A 26,022-nucleotide genomic window follows, 5' to 3' on the forward strand; every position below is an offset into this window, starting at 1 on the left:
TTACATGGCAAAAGTAATATAATATTATTACATATTACTAGTTACTTTTTTACAGATGTAATATATTACAGTTACATATTACTTAAAATACAATGTAACTTGACAATATTACATATTAAGTTACTTATTAATTAATATAACATATTAAGTTACTTATTAATATTACATATTAAGTTACTTATTAATATTACATATTAAATGTTAACATAATTATTAAGTCAATACTACATAATTAATTCTTATTGCTTATTTACTTTACTATGAAGAACTTGCACCATTACTAAAATTATTAATATGCATTGTAGTTTAGAATCACAAATATTGAATTCGAAGTACATACGTAAGCAACAGTAGTGTTAAAAAGCTAAATGACATTGGTTCTTGTTAGATAGTCCTGACTCCTGACTAAATAAGCTTCCAGCTTAAAGGAACTTGACAAAATGTTTGTTGTATCTCATTAATAGGATTCTCTCGAGTTTGCCATCTGTTAGTCTATTGCGCCTTGAGCTCAAAACAAGACTGCCTAGGCTGAAGAGCCTTTCAACAGGAGCACTTAATGGTATAGTTACGTTGTATCCCAAAAATAGCTGTTTAATTTTTGGATATTTACTCAAGCAATCAAGACTTTTTGCATTCTTGAAGTACTCGACAGCCTCATTCTCAACATCATCTTCTGTTTGTTCATCATCATCAGTATCGAACCCGTAAAAATCCCTTTTTTCTCATTGTGTTGTGTTGTATTCAAACCACTTGTATCATCTTCTTCAGTTACAGTGACACTTTCTAGGGCACGCAATTCATCTATTATCATTTGTTTGTATGCATCCTTCTTTTCTTGCAAATCAACCCACTTCACTTTAAACTTAGGTGATGCATGTGCAACAATTATGGCTTCTGTGGAATCAAAGACGTGACTAAACCTCCTCTTAATCGAGCTCTCAATGGCATACGCAAGCCTTGTTGCTGCTGGTGATAAATTTGGTATTTCAGCTTTTGTTTTTTTTGACAATTGTTTGAAGTGTTGGAAGCAAAATGCCACAATAACAATGGTCCTCTCCTTGAAGGATGTTTAATCCTCTTGAAAGTGGCTCAAGAACAGCACAATACTCCTTCAAAAATACCAGCTTCTTCTCTGTAAAACTTCGAAGACTAATGCTAGTGCATAGCTCATTCAGGGTTGCAGATGGGTTTTCAATCACTCTAGAAACAGCATCGTACTGCGAGTTCCAACGCGTTGGTGACGGAACCAATAATTTTTTCTTGAGTTTATTACTCATCTTGTCTGCAGCCAGTGTTGATCTCCTCGTCTTGTTCCACAGTGCTGCACACTTTCCAAAGGAACTTCTATAGAGACTTTTTGACAAGGTACATGATAGTAAGTGCTTTTCAACATCGGTACTAGCTACCAAATTCAAAGTGTGGGATGCACATCGCTGGTGTGGAGGAAGCTCGTATTCAACCTGTGTCAGATCATCATCCTCTTGATCCAGTATAATTACATCATGCAAGTCTGTAAAGGTTACATCGTCATCTAGCACTACACCATCATCATCTGTAATTGAATGTTCACCAGTGTCGTCAAGGTCAGTTTCCTGCACAGAAAAAGTGTTGAAGGCTTTCACAAAATCCGCCCCATTATCAGTCAATGTAGCACTGATCTTACCATGCAACCCAAAGCTTCTGTGGACTTCTTCGATCTTTGCTGCCAGGATATCGTAAGTGTGACTCCCAGTAATACGAATCCAAGCGATGGCTGCCTTCTGCCTTTTTAAAGATTTTTCATTGATCCAATGGACGGTCATACCTAGATAACTTCTATGATGTGCAGTCCAGACATCAGCCATAGTGGAAACTTTCTCTACTGTGCCCAAAGTTTCCTTGAACAGTCTCATCATTGCATCATATTCCTGTTCTATGTATGAAGATAGCGTCTTCCTGTCAGGTAACTGTACAGGGCGAGGTGAAAGCTCGTTGATCAACTTTTTGAAAGCAGGGGACTCTACTGTTGTCAGAGGTAGCATATCATCAACGATATATTCCATTACTAGCTTCCTAACTTCTTCTGATGATACGCCTCTTTTGTCCAGTGTTGCCTGTCTTTTAGCCTCATTACCTCCATCGTCCTCTGCAGATCTCTTACGCTTCACAGTCTCTGGTAAGATGCCAACCAGATTCATGGTTTTATGAACAGAATCCAACTGTTTCTTAAAATTTGAAGTTGTATTCCTGGCACAGGAGAGCGGTTTGGCACTGGCTGAACAAAGAGTACAACGGGCTGTTAGGTTTTTATCACCTTCCTCTACTACTTCGAAGTAGTGGCTATACTTCCAATGATACAATGTAGCTTCCTTTACTCCTTTGCTAGTTCTAGTGCCTGTATTACTGCTACTACTGTCGCTAGCCTGACTTGCAACGATGACCACTTCTTCAACTTCCGACATCAGCACTACTAACCACGTGTATTCACACACATAGTGCGCATTAAATAGTATAGCCAATACAGTCACGTGGTATATAGGATATGCGTGGTCTGTCTAGATTTCTGACATAAGCAGAGCCCGTAAACTGGCGCAAAGGAGCATTCAATGCTGATGGATTGTTAGCTACTACTCTTTAAACATGTATATTAGTGCAGCTAGCAATGAAAAGTAATGAAGCATTACTTGCACGAGTAGATAACGCATCGCTACAAAATTAACTTGTAATGAAGCGTTACGTGTGTCATGAACCGTTGCTTGTAATTTACAAGTAACGGAGCATTACTTGTAACAGAGTGCTTGGTTGCCTAAGTAACTGAAGTTATATTACTCTACCAGCCGAATTAGCGCATTATAATACTCTAAATTCCAAATTGTAATATATATTATGTAACGCGTTATAATATTATTATTATCTAATCCAAAACAGCCAAGCTGTAAAAAAAGTGTGCGGCCCTCAGAAAGGCTATGGTGAAAAAAGATGTGAAATCCAAGGTGGCGGCCAAGAAATGGCTGTGATGGTAGGTTAATGGTAAAAATTTTAATAATGACAATTCAGGTAAATTTTGTGAAGCGGCACAAAAATTCACCTGAATTGTCGTTATTAAAATTTTTACCATTAACCTACCATCACAGCCATTTCTTGGCCGCCACCTTGGATTTCACATCTTTTCTCACCATAGCCTTTCTGAGGGCCGCACACTTTTTTACAGCTTGGCTGTTTTGGATTAGATTTCATTTCTTTTTGTATTTTGTATACCCCAAAGCCGGCCTATGGCCAGCTTTTGGACTTTTTTAACCTATGTTTTTTCTTTACTACAGGAAGAAGAAAAGATGAAGTAGATGTACTTTAAATATTTTATCAGTAAATGTACAAATTATATATATGTGACCGGATTTGCGAAAAGGGGTCTTCCACACACATCCAATTTACGAACTTTGGCAGTTCATAATGTCAGATAGGAAAATAGTATTGCCTTGCAATTTGGACAGTGATGAGTAACAACATAGGTTAATACATGAACAAAATTTCAGGTTAGTATCTTCTTTGAGCACAAAGGTATGGTCATTCAAATTCATAGAATTGTATGCGTGTGGAAGACCCTTTTTCGTAAATCCGGTCACATATAATACATATGTGACCAGATTTGCGAAAAGGGGCCTTCCACACATCCAATTTGCCAACTTTGACAATTCATAACTTCAGATTGGAAAGAGCTATTGTCTTGAAATTTGGGCAGTGGTGATTTCGTTGCAGCTGAACTCTCTACATGATGGTTTCTTTGTAGCTGAACTCTCTACAAGGTAATTTCTTCTAGCTGATCTCTCTACAGGGAGATTTGTTTGTAGCTGAACGATCTACAAGGTAACTTCTTCTAGCTGATCTCTCTACAGGGTGATTTGTTTGTAGCTGAATTCTGTACAGGTGATTTGTTTACAGCTGAGCTCTTTATGGTTTCTTTGTAGCTGAACTTTCTACAAAGTAACTTCTTCTAACTGGTCTTTCTACAGGGTGATTTGTTTGTAGCTGAACTCTCAACAAGGTAATTTCTTCTAGCTGATCTCTCTACAGGGAGATCTGTTTGTAGCTGAACTATCTACATGATGGTTTCTTTGTAGCTGAACTCTCTACAAGGTAACTTCTTCTAGCTGATCTCTCTACAGGGTGATTTGTTCATAGCTGAATTCTGTACAGGTGATTTGTTTGCAGCTGAGCTCTTTACAAAATGGTTTCTTTGTAGCTGAACTCTCTACAAGGTAACTTCTTCTAACTGATCTTTCTACAAGGCAATTTGTTTGTGGCAGAATTTTATACAGGGTGATTTCTTTGCAGCTGAACTCTCTACATGGTGGTTTCTTTGTAGCTGAACTCTCTACAAGGTAACTTCTTCTAGCTGATCTCTCTACAGGGTGATTTGTTTGTAGCTGAACGATCTACAAGGTAACTTCTTCTAGCTGATCTCTCTACAGGGTGGTTTCTTTGTAGCTGAACTCTCTACAAGGTAACTTCTTCTAGCTGATCTCTCTACAGGGTGATTTGTTTGTAGCTAAACGATCTACAAGGTAACTTCTTCTAGCTGATCTCTCTACAGGGTGGTTTCTTTGTAGTTTAACTCTCTAAAAGGTAACTTCTTCTAACTGATCTTTCTACAGGGCAATTTGTTTGTGGCTGCATTTTCTACAGGGTGATTTCTTTGCAGCTGAACTCTCTACATAGTGGTTTCTTTGTAGCTGAACTCTCTACAAGGTAATTTCTTCTAGCTGATCTCTCTACAGGGAGATCTGTTTGTAGCTGAACTATCTACAAGGTAACTTCTTCTAACTGATCTTTCTACAGGGAAATTTGCTTGTGGCAGAATTTTATACAGGGTGATTTCTTTGCAGCTGAACTCTCTACATGGTGGTTTCTTTGTAGCTGAACTCTCTACAAAGTAATTTCTTCTAGCTGATCTCTCTACAGGGTGATTTGTTTGTAGCTGAATTCTGTACAGGTGATTTGTTTGCAGCTGAGCTCTTTACAGAATGGTTTCTTTGTAGCTGAACTCTCTACAAGGTAACTTCTTCTAACTGATCTTTCTACAGGGCAATTTGTTCGTGGCAGAATTTTATACAGGGTGATTTCTTTGCAGCTGAACTCTCTACATGGTGGTTTCTTTATAGCTGAACTCTCAACAAGGTAACTTCTTCTAGCTGATCTCTCTACAGGGTGATTTGTTTGTAGATGAACGATCTACAAGGTAACTTCTTCTAGCTGATCTCTCTACAGGGTGATTTGTTTGTAGCTGAATTCTGTACAGGTGATTTGTTTGCAGCTGAGCTCTAAACAGAATGGTTTCTTTGTAGCTGAACTCTCTACAAGGTAACTTCTTCTAGCTGTTGTCTCTACAAGGTGACTAGTTTGTAGCTGAACTCTCTACATGGTGGCTTCTTTGTAACTGAACTTTCTACAAGATGACTTCTTCTAGCTGATCTTTCTACAGGGTGATTTGTTTGTAGCTGAACTCTCTACAAGGTAACTTCTTCTAGCTGATCTCTCTATAGGGAGATTTGTTTGTAGCTGAACTCTCTACAGGTGATTTGTTTGAAGCTGAACTCTCTAAATGATGGTTTCTTTGTAGCTGAACTCTCTACAAGTAAACTTCTTCTAGCTGATCTCTCTACAGGGTGATTTGCTTGTAGCTGAACTATTTACAAGATAACTTCTTCTAGCTGATCTCTCTACATGGTGATTTGTTTGTAGCTGAATTCTGTATAGGTGATTTGTTTGCAGCTGAGCTCTTTAAATAATTGTTTCTTTGTAGCTGAACTCTCTCAAGGTAACTTCTTCTAGCTGATGTCTTTACAGGGTCACTAGTTTGTAGCTGAATTCTTTACATGGTGGTTTCTTTGTAACTGAACTCTCTACAAGGTAACTTTTTCTAGCTCATCTTTCTACAGGGTGATTTATTTGTAGCTGAATTCTGTACAGGTGATTTGTTTGCAGCTGAGCTCTTTAAAGAATGGTTTCTTGGTAGCTGAACTATCTACAAGGTAACTTCTTCTAGCTGATGTCTCTACAAAGTCACTAGTTTGTAGCTGAGCTCTCTACATGGTGGTTTCTTTGTAACTGAACTCTCTACAAGGTGACTTCTTCTAGCTGATCTTTCTACAGGGTGATTTGTTTGAAGCTGAACTCTCTACAAGGTAACTTCTTCTAGCTGATCTCTCTACAGGGAGATTTGTTTGTAGCTGAACTCTCTACATGATGGTTTCTTTGTAGCTGAACTCTCTACAAGGTAACTTCTTCTAGCTAATCTCTCTACAGGGAGATATATTTGTAGCTGAACTCTCTACATGATGGTTTCTTTGTAGCTGAACTCTCTGCAAGGTAACTTCTTCTATTGATCTCTCCACAGGGCGATTTGTTTGTAGCTGAACTCTCTACATGGTGGTTTCTTTGTAGCTGAACTCTACAAGGTGATTTTTTCTAGCTGAACTATCCCTTTCCATAGTTGCATGAACTCCCTACAAGGTAACTTCTTCTAGCTGATCTCTCTACAGGGTGACTTGTGTGTAGCTGATCTCTATACAGGTTTCTTATTTCTAGCTGATCTCTATACAGGTTTCTTATTTCTAGCTGATCTCTTGAATTCTCTTCAGGGTGACTGCTATATTAGGATGACTGCTCTATTAGAGTATCTCGATCTCGCTGCACCAAGTTGGATTTCGTGCTATAACTCCGTGGCTTTAAGTCTGATTCTTCTACGCCATTGATGAGCCTTTCTAAGATGATTACTCCATCTGTTCAACGATTTTCAAAGCAATACCCCAAGCGGTTTATCTGGTAGGCGTGGCAAGCAGTCGTTTTTTTTTAAAGCTAATCTCGATTGCATAATTGTTACACACTGTTGGTTTTTTCGTTGTATCTTCCTGGTTTTTAGCTCGATTTCTTTCAAACCACAAACGGTTTGAGGTTCAATAGTTAACCTATTCACCCACCGATGTTTAGCTTCTTCCCATACGCGGTTTACCCTGTAGGCGTGACAACATATTGGTGTTATTTTTCGTGAATAATCACTCATAACTCTTTGCTTGTTTATCGTGTTCCAGCCAAGGTTGGTACCGAGATGCGCCTTTATATCCCCCTTCCGTGTGCCAAATTTCAAGGCAATCGGATATGGTGTTCGAGTTTTATAGCAGTTTTGTAAGTGTGCGACAAGAAAAAGAAAAATAATAAGAAAAAAAACCCGAAGAAACTGAGCCAATTTTTGAAGTCGCATATCTCGGGAACGCGCTAAGCGATTTCGCTCAAATTTGGAATGTGGAGTGCTGCAGTTGGAGGGCATGTCCACAGCAAAAATCGTCTTGTTTCATCAAGGCAGCACAGAGCTACGGAGGTGCGAAAATTGCGTTTTCTTTCTTCGTGTCAATATACTCACGGGTGTTACGCGCTGGCTTCTTGGGCCGCACGACACACTACTGTGTGTCTTGATGTAACGCGTTACCCCATCTCTGTATGTATTTTCCGCACAAGACTTTAATATCATTTCTATGAAAGCTAGACACAGATTTGAAGTAGCTTCTAAATGTGGAAAGCTTCAATAAACATGGAGATGATTTGATTAAGGTGTGTCACATTTGCCGATTGCTGTATATCAATGCCTTTTTTGTTATAGATTGCTTATGATGGACTGAAAGAACCAACGTACAAAGAAACCTTTGTTACAGCATTAAGACTAAAATTACCTGACTGCATCCTAGATAGCGAATGTCAAACAGCCGTGGACAATATATTTGAAGAATTAACAAGGAAGCTTTGTAACACACCTTTACACAAGGATGCAAAAGTTCTTGTCAGCAACTAAACAAGAGTTTGCCACAAAGAAAGAAATGACATCTACAGTAGATGTAAACTTGCGCACTACTCTATTAAGTGATTACGCTATGTTATCTAGTAAAGTAGATAAATAAATGTATGGTAATTTTAATGAAAATGACTATTGTGAAATGAAGACAAAACAATAAATATTTATAAGAAAGAAATTATAACTGTAAAGCAAAGAAGGGAATAGTCGACAGACTCATGTGGTACCGTATTTCTTCTTCTGAAGTGGAATTTCCATACAGCTTAGCACCTGGTCTCGGTAGCCAGCCACATTGTGGTGTCTAGATGCACTCTGCTTCACCAGGTGTGCATATCTAGCAGTTGCATAATTGCAGGCATCCAACTTTCACCAGCATTATGTTTGAACTGGCTAAACAAACTTTCTACTGCTGAACCTGAAATCCTCAGTGGTGCAACAAAGTAGCCAGGGTACCTCTCAAAAAATATGTACATGAAGCTTTAAATCCATATGCATCAATACGCAGAAGATCCCACACTGTATGTAAAACGTTATGATAAAAAATTAATGACAATCATTTGGCTACTTACTCTACCAGGAAAGGAATGCCTTTTGTGTATTAGATGTATGAGGGAAACTGGCATCTGTCAAGTAAAGAAGTTAATAAAGAAACTATATTACCAAGAAAATATGTACCCTGAAATAAAAGTGCTGAAATCCATGAAGAGAAGTAGTCGAAACCACTTGAAATGTTTTGTAACACTGGTGAATCCATCCTGCATACCTTTTCATGGCAAAGAAATCCTCTTTCAATAATCAAGTTACATGCCTCTAAATATTTATGGGTCTCAACAGTCGTAGTCACATCAGAAGGTGGGGGATCTTGGTGGATGTAGGAGTATAACTCCACCAACACCTGTTCTTGCTACACTGTATATAAGATAAAATAGAAAACTATACAAGTCAACAATATTTTTAGCAAGAGAGATCAACTAGAAGAAGTTATCTTGTAGAGAGTTCAGCTACAAAGAAACCATCATGTAGAGAGATCAGATGCAAACAAAATTACCCAGTACAGGATGATTTGTTTGTAGCTGAATTCTCTTCAGAGTGATTTGTTTGCAGCTGAACTCTCTACATGGTGGTTTCTTCTTAGCTGAATTCTCTACAAGGTGACTTCTTCTAGCTGAACTCTCTACAAGGTGACTTCTTCTAGCTGAACTCTCTACATGGTGATCTTTTTTGTAGCTGAACTCTCTACAGGATGATTTGTTTGCTGCTGAACTCTCTACATGATGATTTCTTTGTAGCTGAACTCTCTGCAGGGTGATTTGTTCGTAGCTAAACTCTGTATAGGGTGATTTGTTTGTAGCTGAACTCTCTGCAAAGTAATGTCTTCTAGCTGATCTGCCTACAGGGTGACTTGTTTCAAGCTGATCTCTCTAGTTGGTGACTTGTTTCTAGCTGAAATCACTACAGAGTGATTTGTTTGGTGCTGAACTCTCAACAGGATGTACAGGGTGATTTTTTTTGGAGCCGAACTCTATGCAGGGTGATTTGCTTGCAGCTGAACTCTCTACAGGGTGATTTGTTTGTAGCTGAACTCTCTACAGCGTGGTTTCTTTGTAGCTGAACTCTCTACAGGGTGATCAGTTCACAGTTGAACCCTCTACAAGGTGGTTTCTTCTAGCTGATCTCTCTACAGTAATATTTGTTTGTAGCTGAACTCTCTGCAGTGTGATTTGTTTGTAGTTGAACTCTCCACAAGGTGACATTTTCTAGCTGAGCTCACTCTAGTTTCTAGCTGATCTCTGTAAAGAGTAACTTCTATAATTAGTAAAGCTGAACACTTTACAGGGTGGATTTTGATTGTTAAACTCTCTGCATGAAGACTTGTTTGTAGCAGAATTCTCTACAGAGTGAATTGTTTGTAGCTGAACACTCTACAGGGTGCATGACTTGTTGATAGCTGAACTCTCTTCAGTGTGACCTGTAATAATTACGTATACAGCGATATATTTATAGCTGAACTCTCTACAGGGTGACTTGCTTGTAGCTGAACTGTCTACAATGTTAACTGGTTTCTGCTGAACTCCCTACAGCATAACTTGCAATGTAATAGAAATCTGTAATGGAATAAGTCATGAACTAGCTGAATGCTCTATTAGGGTGACTGTTCTATTAGAGTATCTCGATCTCGCATTTGCTACACGAGTTGGCTTTGGAATCATAACTCATTATTATTATTATTATTAATTAGCAAAGCCCACTGGGGGAAACACGCTAATGAGCATTACAATCACATATTATAGTACTTACAGCGTTCTTAAATGTTTTGAGATCTATTGTGTCGATGTTAGGAATTTGAAGGGAGTTCCATTGAATAATTGTTCGAGGGAGGAAGGAGTATTTGTACACATCAACTCTTGTTTGCAATTGAGTTAGCTTGAGGGGATGTTGAGCACGGGTGTACGACACTGGAGTTGGTGACGGTAAGCAATGATCAGGTATTGCTACAGTAGTAAGTTCCTGACAATCTTGAATAGGAAGGTGAGTCTAGCAATTGTTCTTCTGTTTTGAAGTGTAGGCCATTCACGACTGGTTAACATGTCTGTGATGCTATCATGGTTTTGGTTAGATCTGTGCCAGGTTTTGTTCAGAACGAAACGAGCGGCGCGGTGTTGAATCATTTCTAGTTTACTAATACTAGTGTGATGATAGGGGTCCCAGATGGCTGAGCAGTATTCTAACTCAGTGGTTTGTAATCTGATTGTTCTGTACTACTGCAAGGACTTTCTACGATGACTATTCCAGCTACATACCCATTTTCAGCTCACTGCTCTAAGCGGTTTGCCTGGTAGGCGTGAAAATTATTAGTATTTTTATTCACGAATCTCGATCGCGCAATTGTTACACATTTTCAGTTTCGTGTCATATCTCCATGATCTTTATTTCGATTGCTTTCAAACCACCAAAAGGCACTCCTACAATGGTTGATCTATCCACAAGATGATTTTCAACTCATTCCATGAAGCGGTTTACCCTGTAGGCATGACAACAAATCGATCTTGTTTTACGCGAATAATTGGTCATAAATCCTTAACCGTTCATCGGATTTGTACCAAATTTGATGCTAGGATTCACCTTTGGACTGCCTTTCTGTGTGCCAAATTTCAAGGTCATTGGAGTACGCGTTTGCATTTTGTAGCAATTTTTGCAAGTGTGCAAAAAGACGAAGAGAAAAAAACCCGAACCTTTGGCTGTTTGTAACTCGGAAATAGCTTGCACGATTTCCTTCAAATTTGGAATGTGGACTCCCCTAGCTGGCAGGCAACTCTGCAGTAAATTTGGTTACAATCGGATAAGGTATCACCGAGATACAAAGGTGAGCAAATGACGTTTTATTTCTTCCTGTCAATATATACCCACGGTGTGGCGCACCGGATTCTTGGGCCGCATGTGATTCTACAAATGTTACAGTATATTCTCTACATGTGAAACACCCAGAGAACAAAATGCTTTATTAATTTCTTTTAGTACAAGATGCTTTATGACAATAGCTTGTTTGTATAACGAAGCCATAATTATGGAAGCTGTACTGAGCCACCTTAGACAGTTATTTTCATCATGCACAAATTCTCTACACAAAGCCTTGTGGCTGCTCTTAATTTTAATTCATGTGCAAAGGGGACTTGAAAAGATACTCTATTTCTAGTAGCTTACAAGGCCTGTTTCGTTGTTTTTTTAATTGTTAAAATCTATGCCCGTTACAGCACATAGCCTAGCCCCGACTAAAGTGTTTCACCTGGTTTCAGTGACCAGCCACATCCTCTTTAAGGAAAACAGAAAGCTATCCGTTAATACAGTATGTAAACAGCCTTTATTAAAGTTTATTTTCTGTAGCTCAAAGCTTGTTTGCTCATGTTGGTTGCTGGACAGACATACTGTCTTGTAGACACAAGGTTTTTCCCAAACCAATTTCAAAGACCAACATGCATGGTTTAAAAATAACCAGGGGCAGATCTAGGATTTATAAAGGGTGAGGGGGGCTAACTCAAGGTACTAATCTCTTGGGTGGAGGTGTGCGAATCACACCTACCAGCATGCGCAAAGTGTGCTGGAACTAAGGGGGTGTGCATGCCCCCCCGGAAAATTTTGAAAAATAGATGCTAAAATACTGCAATTTGGAGACATTTCCACATAAAATGCATGTTTCTGACTGCATAGATATATTTTATATACTGCCTCTATAGATTATAGGTATGGTTCTTTGCAGCATTTGCTAATGGAAAGGTCCAGACAACCAAGCACATGATACACCCTCTCACAACTGCGTGCATGATAGAATAATGTTAAAACTGGAGGATGATATGAGATTGAATCAGAGAGCATTTTCAATGGAAATTGTGTACGTGACTTATGTAAGTATGTACCACTCTGCGTGGGCAGTTCAAAGGCACCGCCAGTGCCATAATTTGTATATTGCACTGCTGCAGACCGCAACAAGTGCATTACAACTTATAATTCACTGGTTGCGGTTTTGTAGACCGCAACGAGTGCATTATAAGTTATAATGCACTGACCGCAGTGCAATATACAGATATTGCACTGGCTGCGGTTTTGTGCAGCATAGCACAAGTGCCGGTGGCCAAGGCCACTACGACACCTCACCTAATAGGTGGAAAGACACTTCACAGATCACTAGAATCAAGACACACGGTAGTGTGTCGTGCGGCCCAAGAAGCCGGCGCGTAACACCCGTGAGTATATTGACAGGAAGAAAGAAAACGCAATTTTCGCACCTCCGTAGCTCTGTGCTTCCTTGATGAAACAAGACGATTTTTGCTGTGGATATGCCCCCCAACTGCAGCACTCTACATTCCAAATTTGAGCGAAATCGCTTCGCGCGTTCCCGAGATATGCGACTTCAAAAATTGGCTAAGTTTCTTCGTTTTTTTTTTCTTCTTCTTCTTCTTCTTCTTATTTTTCTTTTTCTTGTCGCACACTTACAAAAACTGCTATAAAACTCGAACGCGTTATCCGATTGCCTTGAAATTTGGCACACAGAAGGGGGGTATAAAGGCGCATCTCGGTACCAACTTTGGCTGGAATACCATAAACAGACAAAGAGTTATGAGCGATTATGCACGAAAAATAACACCAATATGTTGTCACGCCTACAGGGTAAACCGCGTATGGGAAGAAGCTGAAAATCGGTGGGTGAATAGGTTAACTATTGAACCTCAAACCTTTTGTGGTTTGAAAGAAATCGAGCTAAAAACCAGGAAGATACAGCGAAAAAATCAACAGTGTGTAACAATTACGCAATCGAGATTAGCTAATTTTTAATATTTTTATTTTATTATTATTATTATTATTATGCTTGCCACGCCTACCAGGTAAACCGCTCGGGGTAATGCTTTCAAAATCGCTGTACAGATGGAGTTATCATCTTAGAAAGGCTCTTCAATGGTGTAGAAGAATCAGACTTAAAGCCACGGAGTTATAACACGAAATCCAACTTGGTGTAGCAAGTGCGAGATCGAGATACTCTAATAGAGCAGTCATCCTAATAGAGCAGTCATCCTGAACAGAATTCAAGAGATCAGTTAGAAATAAGTAACCTGTATAGAGATCAGCTACAAACAAATCACCCTGTAGAGAGTTCAGCTACAAACAATTCACCCTGTTAAAACATCAGTTAGAAGAAGATTTCTTGTAGAGAGTTCAGATACAAACAAATCACCCTGTTGAAAGATCAGCTGGAAGATGTCACCTTGTAGATACTTCAGTTACAAAGAAACCACCATGTAGAGAATTCAGCTACAAACTAGTGACCCTGTAGATACATCAGCTAGAAGAAGTTACCTTGTAGAGAGTTCAGCTACAAAGAAACCATTCTGTAAAGAGCTCAGCTGCAAACAAATCACCTATACAGAATTCAGCTACAAACAAATCACCCTGTAGAGAGATCAGCTAGAAGAAGTTACCTTGTAGATAGTTCAGCTACAAACAAATCATCCTGTAGAGAGATCAGCTAGAAGAAGTTACCTTGTAGATAGTTCAGCTACAAACAATTCACCCTGTACAGAGCTCAGTTAAAAGAGGTTTCCTTGTAGAAAGTTCAGCTACAAACAAATCACCCTGTAGAGAGATAAGTAAGAAGAAGTTACCTTGTAGATCGTTCTGCTACAAACAATTCACCCTGTAAAGAGATCAGCTAGAAGAAGTTACCTTGTAGAGAGTTCAGCTACAAAGAAACCATCATGTAGAGAATTCAGCCGCAAACAAATCATGTATAGAGAGTTCAGCTACAAACAAATCTCCCTGTAGAGAGATCAGCTAGAAGAAGTTTCCTTGTAGAGAGTTCTGCTACAAACAAATCACCCTGTAGAAAGATCAGCTAGAAGAAATCACCTCGTAGAGAGTTCAGCTTCAAAGAAACAATCATGTGAGAGTTCAGGTATAAACAAATTGTCCTGTAGAGAGATCAGCTAGAAGAAGTTACCTTGTAGAGAGTTCAGCTACAAAGAAACCATCATGTAGATAGTTCAGGTACAAACAAATCACCCTGTAGAAAGATCAGGTATAGAAGAAATCACCTTGTAGAGAGTTCAGCTACAAAGAATCTATCGTGTAGAGAGTTTAACTACAAACAAATCACCCTGTAGAAAGATCAGCTATAGAAGAAATCACCTTGTAGAGAGTTCAGCTACAAAGAAACCATCATGTAGAGAGTTCAGCTACAAACAAATCGGCCTGTAGAGAGATCAGCTAGAAGAAATTACCTTGTAGAGAGTTCAGCTACAAAGAAACAATCATGTAGAGAGTTCAGCTGCAAACAAATCACCTGTAGAGAGTTCAGCTAGAAACAAGTCACCCTGTAGAGAGATCAGCTAGAAACAAGTCACCTTGTAGAGAGTTCAGCTAGAAGAAGTAACATTGTAGAGCTACAAAGAAGCTACCATGTAGAGTTCAGCTGCAAACAAATCACCCTGTAGAGAACTCAGCTACAAACAAATCGCCCTGTAGAAAGATTAGCTAGAAGAAGTTACCTTATAGGGAGTTCAGCTATGAACAGATCACCCTGTAGAGAGTTCAGCTACAAACAAATCACCCTGTAGAGAGTTAAGTTACAAAGAAACCACCATGTAGAGAGTTCAGCTGCAAAAAAAATCAATCACTCTGTAGAGAGTTCAGCTAGAAGAAGTCACCTTGTAGAGAGTTAAGCTGCAAATAAATCACCCTGTAGAGAATTCAGCTACAAACAAATCACCCTGTAGAAAGATCAGCTAGAAGAAGTTACCTTGTAGAGAGTTCAGCTACAAAGAAACCACCATGTAGAGAGTTCAGCTGCAAACAAATCACCTGTAGAGAGTTCAGCTAGAAACAAGTCACCCTGTAGAGAGATCAGCTAAAAACAAGTCACCCTGTAGAGAGTTCAGCTAGAAGAAGTCACATTGTAGAGAGTTCAGCTACAAAGAAACTACCACGTAGAGAATCCAGCTGCAAACAAATCATCCTGTAGAGAGTTCAGCTAGAAGAAGTCACCTTTTAGAGAGTTCAGCTACAAAGCAACCACCATGTAAAGAGTTCAGCTGCAAAAAACTCAATCACCTTGTAGAAAGATCGGCTAGAAGAAGTTACCTTGTAGAGAGTTCAGCTACAAAGAAACCACCATGTAGAGAGTTCAGCTGCAAACAAATCACCTGTAGAGAGTTCAGCTAGAAACAAGTCACCCTGTAGAGAGTTCAGCTAGAAGAAGTCACATTGTAGAGAGTTCAGCTACAATGAAACTCCCATGTAGAGAGTTCAGCTGCAAACAAATCACCCTGTAGAGAACTCAGCTACAAACAAATATGCAGTGAAAAAGATCAGCTAGAAGAAGTTACCTTGTAGAGAGTTCAGCTACAACGAAACCACCATGTAGAGAGTTCAGCTACAAACAAATCACCAGTAGAGAGTTCAGCTAGAAACAAGTCACCCTGTAGAGAGATCAGCTAGAAACAAGTCACCTTGTAGAGAGTTCAGCTAGAAGAAGTCACATTGTAGAGAGTTCAGCTACAAAGAAACCACCATTTAGAGAGTTCAGCTGCAAACAAATCACCCAGTAGAAAGTTCAGCTATGAACAGATCACCCTGTTGAGAGTTCAGTTAGAAACAAGGAATCCTGTAGAGAGATCACCTAGAAGTATCGCCTTGTAGAGTTCAGCTACAAACAAATCACCTGTAGAGAGTTCAGCTACAAACAAATCACCCTGTAGAGAGATCAGCTAGAAGAAGTTACCTTGTAGGGATTTCAGCTACAAACAAATCACCCTGTAGAGAGTTCAGCTACAAAGAAACTATTCTGTAAAGAGCTCAGCTGCAAACAAATCACTTGTACAGAATTCAGCTACAAACAAATCGCCCTGTAGAGAGATCAGCTAGAAGAAATTACCTTGTAGATAGTTCAGCTACAAACAAATCACCCTGTAGAAAGATCAGTTAGAAGAAGTTACCTTGGAGAAAGTTCAGCTACAAAGAAACCATTTTGTAAAGAGCTCAGCTGCAAACAAATCACCTGTACAGAATTCAACTACGAACAAATCACCCTGTAGAGATCAGCTATAAGAAGTTACCTTGTAGATAGTTCAGCTACAAACAAATCTCCCTGTAGAGAGATCAGCTAGAAGAAATTACCTTGTAGAGAGTTCAGCTACAAAGACACCACCATGTAGAGAGTTCAGCTGCAAAGAAATCACCCTGTAGAAAATTCTGCCAGAAACAAATTGCCCTGTAGAAAGATCAGTTAGAAGAAGTTACCTTTTAGAGAGTTCAGCTACAAAGAAACCATTCTGTAAAGAGCTCAGCTGCAAACAAATCACCTATACAAAATTCAGCTACAAACACATCACCCTGTAGAGAGATCAGCTAGAAGAAGTTACCTTGTAGATCGTTCAGCTACAAACAATTCACCCTGTAGAGAGAGCAATTAGAAGAAGTCACCTTGTAGAGTGTTCAGTTACAAAGAAACCACCATGGAGATTTCTGTAATCAATATATGTGACCGGATTTGCGAAAAGGGGTCTTCCACACACATCCAATTCCGTAAATGTTGGAGACCATAACTCAGTGTTCAAGTAACATATTAACCTGAACATTTCACCATGTATTCAGCTATAGTGGTGCTCACCACTGCCCAAATATCAAGGCAATAGCTCTTTCCAATCTGAAGTTATCAATTGTCAAAGTTGGCAAATTGGACCCCTTTTCGCAAATCCGGTCACATATGTATTATACAGTATATATAATTTGTACATTTACTGATAAAATATTTAAAGTACATCTACTTCATCTTTTCTTCTTCCTGTAGTAAAGAAAAAAACATAGGTTAAAAAAGTCCAAAAGCTGGCCATAGGCCGGCTTTGGGGTATACAAATACAAAAAGAAATGAAATCTAATCCAAAACAGCCAAGCTGTAAAAAAAGTGTGCGGCCCTCAGAAAGGCTATGGTGAAAAAAGATGTGAAATCCAAGGTGGCGGCCAAGAAATGGCTGTGATGGTAGGTTAGTGGTAAAAATTTTAATAACGACAATTCAGGTGAATTTTTGTGAAGCGGCACAAAAATTCACCTGAATTGTCATTATTAAAATTTTTACCACTAACCTACCATCACAGCCATTTCTTGGCCGCCACCTTGGATTTCACATCTTTTTTCACCATAGCCTTTCTGAGGGCCGCACACTTTTTTTACAGCTTGGCTGTTTTGGATTAGATTCTTTTATAGCCTGACATGTAAAGGTCAATTGTGGGCCATAACGTCACCAATACGTATCAGTAATGTTTACAAGCAGCCAATGGCGATTGAAAAAGTCAACGCGGTGGCCACAACTCTAGTCTACATATATATAAACATACTTATGCACCTTACTAGTCTGGTGCCATCTTAGCCCAGATTAAACTGTAGTCCACTTCGACAATGACTCAATAAAACTAATATATTCTAAATAATACTCACCTTTACATTCGATTGTGGTAACCAGTTTTGTCATGCCACCAGATTCGAATTTAGCCAGTGTGAATAGTAAGAATTAGACTAGTATCGTTTAGTAGTTAGGTTTTGTTTACTTAAACCGTCTATTTAGCTGCTTTTTTTCACTTGAGAGAATCACTATGGCGATTAGTCTGGCGCTTAGTCTATATGGCGATTGAGTGATCACGCTGGCATGCTGAGCACTACATGATGAGAGTTGAACAGCGAATGCAGGTTAGTGATATAACCCATAGCGCACTAGCTTTCAATATCTCAGGTGGCTGCAGTACTGCAGGGAATGTCATCGCAACGTCTGGCTTGGTTACCCACAATCGATGTTAGAAACCTGGCCTTTATAAGTGTTACACTGTCTTGTAAGACTCTCCCCACCTATTAGGTGAGTAGTACATAACAGTTATACAACGTGCACTCGTGCTTTGCCTGTATAAACGCACTTGCCTTTGGGCCTGACGGCCCTCAGGCTCGTGCGTTTATATCAGGCAGAGCACTCGTGGCCGTTGTATAACTATATAATACCGGTACCGGTAATAACTACACAAGTAGATGAATCAAGCCTTTTAAACAGACCAATGCACCTCATTGTATTTATAGGCGCAGGCAGATTTGGAAAGATTCCATAACAGAATCAACTTTTATGCTTACACTGAGTGTTCTATTAGAGTGGTTAGGTGACTGTTCTATCAAAATATCTCGATCTTGTACACCTCCAATGCTGATCCGGGTCCTTGTTGCATAATCTTTTGCATAAATCCACTAATAATGCTTTGGAAAGATGTTTATAAGGTAGTATTTGTATTATTAGTGATCATATACTGTAATTATGCTAATATAAAATTTCATTATAATCCTCAGCATATTGATCAAGTATAGCCTAATGTGAAGGGGGGGCTTCAGCCCCAAAGCTCTCTCCTGGATCCGCCGCTGATAACTGAGCTGTAAAAATGGGTGTGGCCTTCAAAGAATCCAGGGTAAAAAGGTTGTAAGGTGATGGCCAAGAAATGGCTGTAATGATGTCAATGTCAATTGTTTTTACTAATCATTCATCATTAAAATTATTGACATTTGTTTAGCATTGTTATCGTGATCTCTTGACCACCTTCTTTGCTTTCACTTTTTTACCCAGGCCTTTTTGGGAGCTGCACCATTTTTTCACAGCTCAATTGTTTTTGGTATAGGTGATATACTAGTAGAGCGGCATAGTGCTAAAGTTGCATCATTTGTGAGAAAAGCAAGAAACTTTCCATATCAATTGTATACTAATGACATTCATTTTTTGGTATAATGCCATCGTAGATTTGACCTACTGTATGATGACCTTTGCAGCTAATTTTGTATTGAAAAATTGGCATTTTTGTCTTCATTTCCCTGAGGCATTATTTTACATGTTAAAACATGGTTCCACGTTAAAGATGTCTACCTAAGAAACAACTTGATTTTTATTTGAAGTCAATAGCTCATTGCACTCCAAAGTTACATTTATTTTTATTACCCCTAAATTTATCTGCCCTTAGGGTATAAATTATTACCATTGGGAAAGTAACTTTACAAAGTTTATGGCTAATACAATGATCATATCTTTGGAATGAAATAACTGATTGACTTCAAATAAAAACCAAGTTGTTTCTTTTAACAAGACCTTTAATTTGAAACCATGTTTTAATGCCGTAAAACAATGCATGAGGGAGATAAAGACAAAAATGACAAATTTTCAATGTTTAAATGGCCATAAGGATCACCAAAGGTCAAAATTAATATGCAATGGCAAAAGAAGGACCCTCTGCAATTAATCAGTCAAATGTAGGGAAGCCATCATGCGGTGCTACCACAAATCAATACCTTATGTTGTCAGCAAAGATAAATGGAACACAAAGGAGGACACTAATAGAGGACACTGGTACCAGCTGACTCGACTGATGCGATACTTCATCAATACAAGCAATACTTGTGGCATGTGCTCCAATGGATACTCCGGTGCGTGCTAGCATTTCTGATCCTTTGAGAAATGAAAGGCCTCGAGGAGAAGAGTTATTGGCATGTCCACGAAGACTGCTGGGACCTTTGCTTCGACTGATACCACCCTTAGTGGAAGAAATGCAAGTGATACAGATGAGGAAACACAGGAAGAAACTTGCATTCAAGACTCGAGCATGCTACAATTAGAATGAGTGTGTGCTGTCGAAGAACGCAAGTTTCCCGAATTACAGTTCTCCCTTGGATATGCGCTCGACAGCAACAAGAAAATACTAACTGTTACACAACGCCGCTTTGCTAACCACCCACCGTTTGGCTACGTGTCCAGAGTGCAAATAACAGTCCAAGAAGAAGGGAGCTATAAGGTACATATCCTGATGTGAGATTTCGAGAATGGGGTTTTACTTGATGAATCAGAGGTTCATGAGCTGTTGGAAAGATTTAGTGCAGGGTCAACCTACAAGTTTTGCCCTGGAATAGAGTACTCCTACTATCATGAACACTATTATAATGTTATGAGATTTTATGTTAAGAGTGTTCGCCATACAGAAGCTCCATTTTACCACGTCGATTCCATAGATTGCAAGATGTGGTTTGAACTACCAATGAATGCTTCTTTAGCAACTAAGAGCAGTGCTGAAGCTAGATGTTCAGCTTGATGGTGCAGTTGGTGATGATTTACAGAAGATCTTTGAGGTAGGAGAAAGTCATGGTGTCAGTAGCAGGCTTAGGGAAATTTGGATGACAGGCAAAAGACAAACGATTGAGCAGTTCCAGCAAGATTGGGTGAGAAATGGTAAGCAATATATTGAATATGATGTGGCCTGTTGCTGTTTGCATAGTTATTGGGATATAAAAGTTTACGTGTGTTACATGCATGTTTATTTGCAGTTGCTGGGAAATGCAGCAATCAGTGGAGCATGGTTACAATCTGGATGGGTAAGTTTTTTTATAATTGTATGTGTACTTGTCACTATTTGTTTTTGTTTTTGAAAAGCTTTGGCAATATTTACAAGAAGTCCAGCAGCTTATTAAGGATTAAAAGTTTTGATATATTAAAGTTGCCATCATGATCTTTGTTACAATCTTATACTGGAGCATTTTTACATGATCCTGGAACCAAGAGCAAATGCATAGCATACCAGGTTGCCCAGTATGTGCTTTCTAAGGCTGAATGTGAGTAAACATCCACAAAAGTCAGATGGTGTACTAGTATTTGATGAGGTCAAAGTAGTATGCCAACTTATGTGGAACTCTAGGAGCCAAGCTTTGACAGGATTAGCCATGACCAGTAAATGCGCTCTTTTCATTGAAGAAAGGGGGGACTAAAAAATTTCAGCGGGGAAAATAGAGGAGTTCCTTGGGTGGACTACAATCATTGATATGTACAAACGAGATGTTAGCCGGGTTAGACAACAGCAAACGGGTATGGTTCCACGCCGAAAAGAGGTGCATGTATTAAGGGATGCATGGACTAAGCTGAATGTCTCCCTGGCTAAAATCATGCAGGCTAGAAAGTTCAGCTATGAATAGATCACCCTGTATAGAGTTCAGCTAGAAACAAATAGAGAGATCGGCTAGTTCAGCTACAAAGAAACCATCATTTAGAGAGATCAGCTGCAAACAAAATCACCCAGTAGAAAGTTCAGCTATGAATAGATCACCCTGTAGAGAGTTCAGCTAGAAACAGATCATCCTGTAGAGAATTCATCTACAAGAAAATCACCCGTAGAGAGTTCAGCTACATTTCAAGTCGCCCAGTAGAAAGATCAGCTGCAAACAAGTTATCCGTAGGGAATAATAAATACATGGATTATATAATTTGTACATTTACTGATGAAATCAGAATTAGTTAAAGTATTTAATATCTTCATCTTTTTCTTCTTCCTGTGGTAAAGAAAAAAAAGATATGTTAATAGGCTGGCTTTGGGGTATACAAATACGAAAAAGAAGTGAAATCTAATCCAAAACAGCCATGCTGTAAAAAAAGTGCGGCCCTCAAAAGGTTATGGCGAAAAAAGATGTGAAATCCAAGGTGGCAGCCAAGAAATGGCTGTGATGGTACGTAGTAAGTTAATGGTAAAAATTTTAATAACGACAATTCAAGTGAATTTTGTGCCAAGACCAAATTCACCTGAATTGTCGTTATTAAAATTTTTACCATTAACCTACCATCACAGCCATTTTTTGGCCGTCACCTTGGATTTGACATCTGTTTTCACCATAGCCTGTTTGAGGGTCGCACTCTTTTTTTACAGCTTGGCTGTTTTGGATTAGATAGAAAATACTTCAGAATGCTGCGAGGAACATGCCATTTGTTTGGCCACATTGATTATGTGAATCACATAATTGAGTTTGCATTTGACCATTGCGGCTGTTTAGCAGGTTTATCCCATAACATCTCATCATGACAGGCCATGATATTGAAATGCTAGTTAAGTATATATAGCTTAACATATATTGCATTAAATAGCCATAGCAGTGCAGGTAAATGTTTTAACAGTGGAGCAGCTTTTCCTAAGAGTTTCGTGACCTTTTGCAGTACTAGTAATGAGAATTGCAGTACCAAAGAGGGACAATTATCACTTTACATTTATTTATCAAAAAATTACCATGCAGGCGCAAATATATATTAATGTCAATGCTACTGCTGCATGAGGCTGCTTGCTGCTGTTCATTGTTTGCTGCAATGTTACCCAGATATGTGTGTGTATTATTTGCTGCTATTGCAGTGAGAGAATGAAAGACCTTTTATACCTATGCAGCTGCATGGCAACCTAGCTACAGTTATGTGTGCATGTTATTTGCTGCTATTTAGGTCCTATATAGCTGGCATTATTTATAGCATAATAGGTGGCCAAAAGCATCAAGCATAATGCTAGTATAATACCGATGATATTTAAAAATTTGATTATAAAGTGTAATACGCACGCTTAAAAGAAAGCCAATCATCACAGCTGGTAAGTATTATTAGTGCATTTCATTTCATATTAAAAAGATTAAAAGTAACATGATATAACTTAAATTAACATTGCTTGGTTGGTGCAGAAATAAGATCAAGATACTCTAATACAGCAGTCAGGAAACACTAATAATTTACTCTAATAAAACAGTCAGTACTCTCGATTTTGAACTCATAATTTTGATCATAGGGGGTTGAATTTTGAGCATTGCTCAAAAACATAATAGGTAAAATGCATGGCTTACTGCTATTGCAGGATTATCAATGAGAGAATGAAAGAACTTCTATACCTATGCAGCTGCATGGCAACCTAGCTGCAGTTATGGGTGTGTGTTATTTGCTGCTATTGCAGAATTATCAATGAGAGAATGAAAGAACTTCTATACCTATGCAGCTGCATGGCAACCTAGCTGCAGTTATGCGTGTATGTTATTTGATGCAATTGCAATGAGAGAATGAAAGAACTTCTATACCCATGCAGCTGCATGGCAACCTAGCTGCAGTTATGCGTGTGTGTTATTTGCTGCCATTGCAGGGTTTACAATGAGAGAATGAAAGAACTTCTATACCCATGCAGCTGCATGGCAACCTAGCTGCAGTTATGCGTGTATGTTATTTGATGCTATTGCAGGATTTGCAATGAGAGAATGAAAGAACTTCTATACCCATGCAGCTGCATGGCAACCTAGCTGCAGTTATGCATGTGTGTTATTTGCTGCTATTGCAGGGTTTACAATGAGAGAATGAAAGAACTTCTATACCCATGCAGCTGCATGGCAACCTAGCTGCAGTTATGCGTGTATGTTATTTGCTGCTATTGCAGGATTTGCAATGAGAGAATGAAAGAACTTCTATACCCATGCAGCTGCATGGCAACCTAGCTGCAGTTATGCGTGTGTGTTATTTGCTGCTATTGCAGGGTTTACAATGAGAGAATGAAAGAACTTCTATACCCATGCAGCTGCATGGCAACCTAGCTGCAGTTATGCGTGTATGTTATTTGATGCTATTGCAGGATTTGCAATGAGAGAATGAAAGAACTTCTATACCCATGCAGCTGCATGGCAACCTAGCTGCAAACGGTGTTCATAATTGTTTGCTAACCTGGCCCATTAAAAAATACATAATAAATAAACAAATAAAAAGTTTTAAAAAATTATGGATTGAGTGAACTTTACAAAACAAATTGCATAAGTGAGTCCGCAGCTGCATGGCAACCTGGCTGCAAATTACATTCATAATTGTATGCTAACTTGGCCCATAGAATTGTGAATTGAATCTTTACAAAGCAAATTGTATGTAGTAGATAGGTCTGCAGCTGCATGGCAACCCAGCTGCAAATGGCTTGCATAATTGTGTGCTAACTTGGCCCATAGAATTGTAATTGAACAAACTTTACAAAACAAATTGTATATAGTACATAGGTCCGCAGCTGCATGGCAGCATAGCTGCAAATGGCTGTGCACTTGTTTGGCCCTTACAAACTAGCTACCAGCTACACAAAAAACAAAAAGAAAACTGTGTGTAGCTGTGATACGTAAGACTGCAGCTGCATGGCAACATAGCTGCACAAGGCATGGCCGGTAGAGTAAAACAAGAATACAGTCATATGGTTATCCATGAGGCTGTAGTAGATCCACAATTGCATGGCAACATAGCTGCAAACTTGTCCGTTCCCTTGTGAAAAGTGACAGTACAGGATCCTAATAGGGTCTTACTGCAGCAATCCTCCTACAATCTATTTGCTTATTTGCACTAGTAAATATGGACAGGTCATCCCCAAGCCATTAGGTTGGTTGGTAAATGAACCAGTGTGGTACTTAGGTTTGTAGTATTATACCAGTAGAAAGGGAGAAAGGACTTTGCGAATACTGGAAGTGCTGCAGTGGGACTCTGGGAACCGGTACATTTACCAAACCCAACCACCATCCCAGGACGGGGGTTGTATCTAAGGACCATTAGTCCTACTACCAACATTAATAATGCTTTATTGTTAGTTAGAATAAGTGCATCAGAATACAACACAATACGCAACGAGACATTATAATGTAAAGTAGCAGTAATGCATGACTAACTCTGGCATTGACATAAAATTATTGGATTTTTATTATCTTCTGTTACCCAGTGGGAAATACATTTAATATAAACTCTAAGAGCAGTCATTTCTTCTGTTTGAATGTATGAAGATGGTACCCACTAGATCACCCCCTTAGACTAAAAGCATGGTCACTGTAAAAATCCATGCCCTTAATTTTGAATAGCCAAATCCATGATTACAAATTATAGCTATATCACAGTAGGAGTAGAACATCTCAGTTATTGACAAAAGTAGAGGTGTACCGATAATCGGATCGGCTATAATATTGGCCACCAATATGGCTAGAGGTGTACCGATAATCGGATCGGCTATAATATTGGCCACCAATATGGCAATTTTTACCAATATCGGTATCGGTACAGAACAGCAGGAGGACCGATATCGCTACCGATATTTATACAGTAGCAATAGTTTGTACATAAACGGATTGTGCATTGGTTTTCTACATTATTCATGTGGCTCTTTAGTGCCAGTGGCTTATTGTTCACTCTGAAACAAGCGCTACGCTATGAGAAGCCAAATAAATACACGAGATTCTACTGTCTGTTGCTGGAAAGCTTATCACAGACACAGTCTTTATAAATGAAGCAGTTATAGAGTAGCTACCTTGTAATAAAAAGAAGGGTCACAGGATAACCAAGGAAACTTGCTGTCACAGTACCAGCTTTCTCACAAACCATTAGAATGCAGAAATATCCGTATAAGGCTTCATGGGAGTATACATAAAAATGTTTGTGGGTGCCTAATTGTCTGGATTGCACAATAGAAACCCAAGCTGTGTACCACCACAGGCAGAGTATAGCAATGAATACATGCACATGTTGTTGTAGGGTAGGTAAATGTACACTTTTAACTATAATGCAAATATCGGATCGACTATCGGTTATCGGCCTCTTTTGGTGGCACCAATATCGGATATCGGTACATGCCAAAAACCCATAACGGTACACCTCTAGACACAAGTCCAATATTCTGCACATGCTGTGATATAACTGGCTTCTATCAAAGTTAAAAACTGATATATGTATATGACTTTATAATGACTTGTGTAAACATGTTACTCTGACACTGCATTTTAAGTGTAGCGCATTAGTGTGTATTTTTGCAAATTTGGTGTTTGCAATAATAAATGCTTTTTTGTGCTGAAGTATGGC

At 38.9% G+C, this 26,022-nt stretch overlaps 1 protein-coding gene and 1 long non-coding RNA gene across 4 annotated transcripts in view; one reads left to right on the forward strand and one right to left on the reverse strand.

Moving 5' to 3' along the window:
- The window catches only part of LOC136260739 (uncharacterized), a 226,248-nt gene that overhangs the window by 46,018 nt on the left and 154,208 nt on the right, over window positions 1-26,022 (reverse strand). The gene's annotated exons all lie outside the window — the stretch shown is intronic.
- Window positions 10,133-10,551, forward strand: LOC136249462 (uncharacterized). Of its 2 annotated transcripts, none has more exons than XR_010698229.1 (3): window positions 10,133-10,293; window positions 10,348-10,450; window positions 10,498-10,551. It is a non-coding gene; the product is annotated as an uncharacterized lncRNA (long non-coding RNA). The 2 variants fall into 2 exon arrangements; XR_010698228.1 differs by having other exon boundaries at window positions 10,512-10,551.

The sequence above is a fragment of the Dysidea avara genome, chromosome 1, assembly GCF_963678975.1.
Source record: "Dysidea avara chromosome 1, odDysAvar1.4, whole genome shotgun sequence".
Taxonomy (NCBI): Eukaryota; Metazoa; Porifera; class Demospongiae; order Dictyoceratida; family Dysideidae; genus Dysidea; species Dysidea avara.